Here is a 9,547-nt window from a genome sequence, read left to right as displayed (position 1 = left end):
GACTTCGTGTTAAAGGTGAGATACACCCCTGGATTTGTCACCACGGCTTCCTGGACATCCAACAACCATTCACACTCACATCTTTACAGGTAATTTATTGCCTTAACCATTTGTATAATATACTGCATACATTTTTGGACTTTGGGAAGAGGCTGCGTCTAAAGTCACAACCCCTTTTCTTTAAAGGTCACTCGGGAACAATATCCTAGCTGGACAGACGCAAGTTCAGTCTCAGCATATATTTCAATACCCTTGAGCACGACACTGTTCAGCCCACTGTAAACTCCCCGGTGGCAGCATTACCACTCAGACAGCTCCCATTTTTTTTGGACCACATTGTGCATGTAGCCCATCTTAATGCATCCTCATGGGTACATTGATGTAAATTTTATTTTATAAAATGAAAATATTGTTGAGCACTGCTGGACATGAGGACATTCAGTGCATTCCTGCCAACGAAAAAATATCCGTAACCTACTGTGGAGGAATGGCGTTGCACTACACAAGACAATATGCATGCTAATATTGAGTGATACAGTGCTCCATTGTCAGAGCTGCATAGTTTTTACAAAGGGACAATGGGTCTTGTGTCACTAAAATAACCGCTATAAGTATGGATTTCAACATGGTGCTACTTAACTAAACTTGGACCCTAATAGCTACAGAGCTGCTGACACCAGCTGCAACAATTTACCTCGTCACACTAGGCTTACAGTACGTAACTGGGATTTGTTAGAACCTTCATGGTGGCATGGTGGATCAGCTGGTAACGCGTTGGCCTCACAGTTCTGACGACCGGGGTTCAAATCCCAGCTCAACCTGTGTAGTTTGTATGTTCTCCACGTGCGTGGGTGTTTTTTTTCCGGGCACTCTAGTGTCCGTCCCCATCCCAAAAACATGCAACATTAATCGGACACTCTAAATTGACCCTAGGTTTGAATGTGAGTGCGGCCTTTTATTGTTTTGATTGGCTGGCATCCAGTTCAGGGTGTACTCCGCCTCCTGCCTGTTGACAGCTGGGATAGGCTCCAGCACTCCCGTGACCCTTGTGAGGATAAGCAGATCAGAAAATGGATGGATGAATAGATTCTTCATATTAATCTTGCAGCATGTAAGGTAAATTACGGATGTAGTGTATCGTCGTTTTCTTTCCTTCTCATCCATTGAGTAGTAGCTGAAGGAAAGAATGACTTTTATTTTACAATGAATTGAACTATTCTCACACCCTATGTATAACTGCAAAAACACTGTCCAACATTCAATATGACAATGCAGCCCAGTCCTCTACGTAAAACTATATCTGCAAATGAATTCCGTTGAGTGTAAAATTTTCCTGTTCTTTGTTTGTGAAGGCAGTCGATTACCTTCCTTTCTAATCTTGTCATCTCATATATGCAACTGTTTGTACATTACATCAGTTTCTGAGGGTAAAAAGGTATGTGTGCTACAAAGATGTTGTAATTGGTAATAATCAGCAATGCACTACCAGCTCAAGCAAAAATATTTATTGTTCAAAAATGTTCTATTTATTAAGTTCACGCAAAAACAAACTTCAACCAAACGATTAATTGATGCATGTGTTCTTTCAAGATGTTACTCTTATATTGTTAGTGTGATGTAAATAGTATCAGATCTTGGCGTGGAGCAGAAAGCTGAGCAAATGACAGTGATTCACACTATTTGTTGCAGTAACAAATCAGATTTACTCATCAGCGCACTGTGAATCTGAATAAATTCACTGTAGTTGTGAACAGTACAACAGTTAAGTTAATTTTTTTTCAAAAATGGTCAACTGCCTACCTTTTTGCTGTCCACGTAACATGTACTGTTTAATAGTCTCTTGATTGACTGGATCAACATCTGTGCATATCAAAAACGATAAATAATGCCTTCACTTAATTGTAAATTGCAACCTTGAAGTGTCGGCTCCTTTAATGATGCTAAAATCCTTGGGTGCGTGGGCTGGATGTTAGACATCCCTAACCTTGAACATACAGTATGTCTACAACACCTCTTCCTACCGCATCTCCCTGACTTTTGCGTAGCTTAATCCTCAATGGTATGAAACTAGTTTCAATATTTTGCTCACACTGCAATAGTTTGAATTCAAGTAGGCAGCTGAAGCCTCTCAATTTCAATATAATCGTCGAAGCTTTCATCAACGTGATTTCATAGGAATTATTAATCAAAGGCTTTTCTTCGCACATAAGGCGCTGCATAAAGGGGATGAAAGCATGCAAGAAAATGAACCAAATGCGATGCTGTGAATTGAAGAAGAACTCAAAACTCTACCCCTGCTGCATTTCCATCACTGTGAGGATACGACTTCTGCAGAAGTAGCACTACACGAAAACAACACCGAGGACCAATTGACCATGAGTCTGGTGGGAGCAGGTGTCATCTGAAAATTGCATTCCATTATTACTGCATATATTCATATGTTGAAATTTTCACAGTGACAAAGACATGACCATATTGAACAGTCATTCACCCTCAACAGAAGGGCCAAAAGCGCTTCAACAATATATTTTAGTGACCCTTTCAAGTGAAATTAGATATTCGATTCAAAATATGATGGGGTGTACAGTTAGCTAGTTGCAATACCTAGATTAGTAAAATAACATCCTACTTTTAAATAGACAGCTGGTGTGGCCTCAATGGGCTTGTCGGCAAAGAGTGGATGCACATCTCGGCAGTTCAACTTGGAGATTTAGAGAACAAAAGGAGCAAGGTCAAGATCTTGATGGTTTAAGGTATGCAGAAAGTGGGCCCTAAATCTCATCAGTTTTCCTCCTCTTCCTCGGTGTGAAGAGGATGTAAGGCCAAGCATTGTGTGACTGTGGAACGGGAAACATTCCTCTGAACAAACACCCAGAAATACAGTAAGTGGCTTTAGACCAAAACTCCTACCCAGCGGCGAAAAGCCCTCTGCTGCTACATTCTGGATACTGGATGTGAAGCACCCACAATGCAAGAAAAAGGACCTTCACTGTGTCTCCAGTAAAAAGCCATGCAGTATTCAGGACTTTTGCCATTCAGCGAGAAGACAGAACAACAGCAACATTCTGCTTTCCCGGGTACTTTAATGAACTGACCGACCATTTCAATAATGCTAATACTAATAATGACTTTAAATGAAAAATGTGGCTCCAATACTAAAAATGCATTTGGTTTTCATATAGCTGACATGATGAGTAACATTAAGGATCAACATTAGGCAATTCATACTATGTTAGGGCCCCATTCACACCTAAACATATTTGCTTGACTAAAGCATGTTGTCATCCTGTATGACTATTAAAGTGATAATTTCTCTCACAAGTTATTAATAATAACTTGCCAACTTATATTATAGAAATTAAAAGAATAACTTTAAATAAGACAAATTGTGAAATTTCCAATTAGACTGAATATATTTTATGTTTTATGACATGATCTCATGATGAATGGTTGACGACTGGTTATCACATCTGCCTCCCAGTTCTAAGGACGCAGGTTCAAATCCAGTTTCGCCTTTGTGGCATTTGCATGTTCACTTTGTGCCTGTGTGGGTTTTCTCCAGGTATTCTGGTTTCTTCCCATACCCGCAAAACATGTACGGTATGTTAACGGAACTATGTAAATTGTCAAAAGGTGTGAATGTGACTGCTAATAGTCGTTTATGTGCCCTGCAATTGGTTGGCAACAAGTTCAGGGTGTACGCCGCCTCCTGGCCAAAGATAGCTGAGCATTCCCTGACCCAAGTGAGGATATGCAGTAAAGGAAATGAACGAATGAATACATCTTCAACGCGATATTCTTGGTGGAGAAGAAACCAAAAGATTCCAAGTTGTTGAGTACTCTATGAATATTTTCTCTACCTTTTTGTTTAATCTAGGATGAAATCTCCATTATGTAATTGAAAAGGCAGTGCAGAGATACTAATCTGCTAATAATTTAGAACCTTTAAAAGTGGCCAATCTGTGGCATGGTGTTTCTGTAAGAGACAGCTATCTCCATACAGCACTTGCGAAAATATGCCAAAAAAGCAACAAAAATTTTTTCAAGGATTCAGTTAACTCTGAGCATTTAACCAGTCCAAAGTAGCAGAAAGGATTTGCTTTGGTGTTCTCTCAGCTACCCATCATTCCCTCATCTTGGACTCTTAAATTCAAACACACACACACGCGCCAACACTTTGGATAATTGTTCTGACAGCTGGTCAAGGCCAGCTGACAAATTCAAGAGGCCACAAGGACACACGGATGCCCTCAGTCTCACAACATGGTGCATGAACACAGAATGCAGAGAGACGTCATGTTGCCATGTGACATTTAATCTGGAAAGGCGAGAATGAGGGCATCTGCATAATCAAAGACACATTTGGGGCGAACAAAAAAAAGACACTTGAATTCTGCAACCAATTTCCATCAACCAAAGCTCATCCTTTTATGAGTGAAAGCGAAAAATCTGACTGAGAAGGAACGAGCTCAGGAGTGAGAGAGTGAGCTGAGAGAAAAGCGTGAATGTGAACAATTGTGTCAACGCGAAGGACACTGTTCTAGTGATGGATGTTTCTCTTTAACAATCAAAGCCTTGAGAGGGAAGGAGGGGCTAATGATGGCAGCGATGGTGTTCGTGTCACCCTGTGTCAGACCCCACCATAGAGCCAAACTACTGAACCACAACACTTACATGAGACAAATAAATGCACAGCAGCACTTCCACACAATTGCTTAACTGTACAATACAGAGAGTACATGCATACACACTGATACACATGCAATACACCTATGTATGTTACAGATCTGTGCTGTAGGTTTGTGTGTGTGTGTGTATGTATATACACACACACACACACGCGCGCGCATACATATACAGGTGTGGTCAGTCATGCCCGCAGATATAAAGTTACGGGTGTGGTCCACCAGTCATGCCCCCAGATTATGAAGTTGCAGGTGTGTGTTCTGTTTGTAATTATGAGTGTAGAGCAGAGGGGGGCGGTTTCAGGTAAAGTAGGAAGTAGAAGTAGGCTGAGCAGCAACTCGTTGTTAGAAACCATGTGCTTCAGTGTTAAAAAAATTAATAAAATGAAAAATAAAAGACATCAGGCTCTGGTTCACCTCGCTGAATTGGTTTTCATGTGCACTGAGTTTAGCAATTGCGCGGTTGCGCAGCTTAGAGGGAACATTGATCAAGACTACACAAAATAAGCAACGTCTTTCAATATCTATGTAGTTCTACTCGTAACAAATTTTATACACGTGATTTTTCGTGCTCGACTGTGGCAATTTGCGAGTGCGATGGCTCGCGGGCCCGTCAAATCACAGTGACTGTATATATATAAAATACAATATCCATCCACTATCTACAGTATCTCACAAGGGTGGCGAGAGTGCTGGTGCCTAACCCAGCTATCTTCAGGCAGAAGGCAGTGTACATCCTGAACTGGTCGCCAGCAAATTGCAGGGCTCAGAGAAGAAAAACAACCATTCACGCTCACAATCACACCTAATAGCAATTTAGAGTGTCCAATTAATGCATGTTTTGAGGATTTGGGAGAAACCTAGACTATCCACAGAAAACTCACTCAGGCAAGGTGAGAACATGTAAACTCCACACATCGTCGGAATTTGAACCCCTGTCCTCATAACTGTGAGGTCACGCCACCGTGTATGTGCAGGTGTGCATGTGTATGCGTATGAATAAAGAAAGGCTACTCCCTTGTAAAGTCCAAGAACAATTCTGAAACTCCTCGTACATTTGAAAACAATGAAAAATATTGACAAGACACTGATGAGATGAAATCCCATCTTAAAAGAAAGTTCTAGGCTTTACTTGTTGATGTGGATTTTTCACTGGCTTGTCTACTGAGAGGCAGCCAGTTTTGGAAGGAAACTATGAGGTGCTAACCCAATCAATTCAGGACTGTACTTTACACTTCAAGTATCAAGAGCACTGCTTCCCATGTGCTGAGAGGAAAAAGCTAAACATGCATGAAACGCTGGAAAAATCTCACAGAAAAAGATGCCATGCAAATGAAAATTGAACATCAAATTGGATCTCAAAATATCTTCAAGTGTATCGTTTGAGGATTTACAATGACCGGAAACATTTATTGGAAAAGAGAATGCCAAATAAAGATGAGCTCAAAAAGCTTCTGCCATTGCACTATACATCAAACATTAAGAAATAGTGACGCACAAACATTTCCCTTTCAGACCATAAGACAATTATCACAGAAATAAAACCACCAAAATAACTTTTCTATTAATTGCTGCTAAAATCATACCTGTGCCATTGCCAACAAGACAACTTGTGCACTGTGGTCGAATTCACTGGGACATCACACGCAGCCTATATCGTGCTTTGATAATGACATCGTCCTGAACCATGAATGTGACAGCGAAACAAGGCACACATTTAACTAGTGGTAACACAAACACACATTAGTCACAAAAATGAACGTCTTTAACACAGCAATAATTTTAATTTTCACATCGCAATGAATTGTGGGAACGGCGTGGCTTTACAGTCATCATGTTTGCCACTTGCCCAAACTGCAGATTTTATTTGTGACATTTGAAAACTACTTTTAAAAAGTAAGACTAGAGTTTAAGATAACTCATTTGTTTGACTATGAGGAACCATTTTAGCAGCAATAGTAAATATAGGCACATGGAAGAAAAGACATTTGGCTGCAACTGCATATGCCATAGCAAGTTTTATGTAATAAATACAGAAGACATACTTTCACAATTATAGAATGATGATGATAGGATTCTTGTGGAACTGAATTATATCAGGAATTATTTTGTTTTTATCAAACTACATAATGTCCCACAGTAATGTTCTTGATACTATTAAGAGAAAAAAACTTGGAAATTCAGAAAGATTGTTCTGGAACTAAATTTCTATAGGTTGGCAACTATGCAGTCAAACCTATAAATGCAATTGTATTAATGACTGGAATAGTTTTAAAACGAATCAGTCAGATTTGATTTATATTTGAATAAATGTAAAGTACTTATTGCTGATTTTTTTGATAGAAAAGTGCTTACAAATTCAGTTTGATAATTTCTTCTGGTGTTTCGGCTTTTAGCCGTGGGTTTCGTTTTGACTATTCACAAAGACTCAAGACCCTTACACATTTGATGAGTCAGTCATACTTCATCTGTTGACAATCAATATAAATCACTGTTGGAAAATGTGCATAAAAAGATGATTAATATAGACAAAATACTTGGCTAATACAGTAACTGTGCACTGGATACAGTATGTGTATTTCATCATATATGGACAAATGTATTGGACCATTGAGTATTGTTCTTACAAGAAGTGAAAAAAACAGCAAAAATAAGGTAATGACTGAAAAGAGAAAGTTTCAGGGTGTGTGGAAATTTTTGCCAAAAGAACATTGGTGAGGTCAAAAATCACACATGTTATGTAGTTATTTCATCCTAAAAGATGTTGGATAAGGTTCAGGTCAGGACTCACAAATGCCTTTGGGACATTGCTTTGTGCCCAGGGTCACAATCATGTCACAAGGAGAACATTTAAGTGGAACCAAAAGATTTCTTGCTGACACCATCCAAGTATATTTCTGCATTGCAGCTTTACTTTGAAAAACCATCCCTGATAATACACACCTATTATTTGACAATACGTATCACATTAAAATTGGACCGTTCATCTAAAAATGTATTTCCATATTATAACCCTTTTACATGACATTCATTCTATTGAATCATTGTATGTACTATGCATAGTAGTTTGTGTAAATAAAGGACCATAGTGTTTTGCAGCAGCAACAGAAGCGCTCGTTATTTCGCTGTATGTCCAGTCATATAATGACTTTAAAGACTTTTGATTTGATTTAACTGATTATTTGTAACTCCATTAACTCCATGCTACATAATGGTAGACCTAAATCAAAAAGGCCTACTTTGAAGAGAAGGAAGCAATGAAAGATAGGGGAAATTGTAGGCCATCTGAGATTATGCACAGTGAATCGGCCACACGAGACACATAGTAAATGGTATACCACTCTGCAGATGGCCAAGAAGTCAACATCTGACTCGTGTCTAACTACAGTAAGTACTGTATCAGACACTGCATTGTCTGAGGAAGAAGACAGTTCAAGGAAGACCACTGAACTTTTCTCCTCACATCTGATGGGTTTCAATTCTGTTAAGTAGTGAGTATTACAGTTGAGGCCCCATAGCTCAGTGGTTAGAGCATTGGTTTGGTAAACCATGGATTGTGGGTTTGTATCCCACTGGGGCCTCCACTCCCTGAGTAGGGTTGCGTCAGGAAGGGCATCCGGCGTAAAAATTGTGCCAAACATTATGTGCGTTCGTCTGAGATGACACGCTGTGGCGACCCCGAAAGGGACAAGACGAAAGAAACTTTAGTGAGCACTACAGTTCTCATCAGCTCTCCCTGCAATGTTGGAGAAATTGTCGCGCACCTGTCAGCAATTAAGAAGAGACATACGGAGGGCGAGGCTGCTTCGCTGAGCGTGTGCCTGCTTGAGGCTGGTCCAGGTAATTGGAGCCATAATGGGCTTTTAACATCCACGCAGCTGAGGGTGGTGTTTGCCTTTCAGCGGTAAAGTAGCACAAACAGGAAGTACAGCATTGAGCCACCCCACACATTGAACAGCATGGGGGGAGCCATGGCGCCTGCTGATGATGTCTGCTACACTAAAAGAGGAACCACTAAAGTTGAACTAACTTACCTGTCATAAACAACTGCACAATTGCCAATTTGCGTTAAAATGGTCAAACGTCCTGCAAAGTAAATACATGGGCTTGTTTCTAAATACTTTAAATGTTTGAAGAAAACTGCATTTTCATTTCCCGCATACTTACAGTATTTGTAAATTTGTAAATGTGTCTGTAGAGCCAAAAAAATAATAATTCTTTGATTTTCTGATTTAATTGTTATAATGAAATCCATATTTAGTCCTTACATATGTGGAAGAAAGACACAATTGAGTGACAACAAGGGAGAGGAAAAAATATTGACCAAAGGTCGAAGGTTGAATCATTAAGCATTATACATTAATGTGCCTTATTATATTTGCAGTAACATACCAAATAGCCGAATGCATTCATTAAAGGATGAATAAATACTATGAAAGTGGGGCTGATTTTGAGCATTATAGTTTTGGACAACACATCAAGTCTGTTACATCATGATCAATATTCAAACCAACCAACCATAAACTAACACTAGCAGCCTATTTAGAGAGAGACTAATCAGACATATTCTAACCAGCTAATAATCACTGAAAACACAAGCGGTGCTTCCGCTGCACCAAAAGGCCAAGTTGTCACAATCGTTTATTTGTGGACACAAATACTGACGCACGCAGATCTCAGAATACTGACAAAAAAATTAAAAATGACATGGTTAACATTGAGTTTGTGTTTATAAACAAACAATGCCTTGTTAAGATGACACACAAAGCTGACCCCAATTGCCTAGTTCTACACCCCTCTCGAAAGCTATTGGAGGGAGAAAATGAGGCCAATTCCTGTACACTAGACTGAAACATTTTGGG

At 39.5% G+C, this 9,547-nt stretch overlaps 1 protein-coding gene across 2 annotated transcripts in view; it reads right to left on the bottom strand.

Annotated features, from left to right (window-relative positions):
• LOC133501025 (myelin basic protein-like) overlaps positions 1 to 9,547 on the bottom strand; it is a 56,007-nt gene that overhangs the window by 1,160 nt on the left and 45,300 nt on the right. The window lies entirely within an intron of this gene.

This window comes from Syngnathoides biaculeatus, chromosome 5 (assembly GCF_019802595.1).
Source record: "Syngnathoides biaculeatus isolate LvHL_M chromosome 5, ASM1980259v1, whole genome shotgun sequence".
NCBI lineage: Eukaryota > Metazoa > Chordata > Actinopteri > Syngnathiformes > Syngnathidae > Syngnathoides > Syngnathoides biaculeatus.
This window is presented reverse-complemented; position numbering and strand designations above follow the sequence as displayed.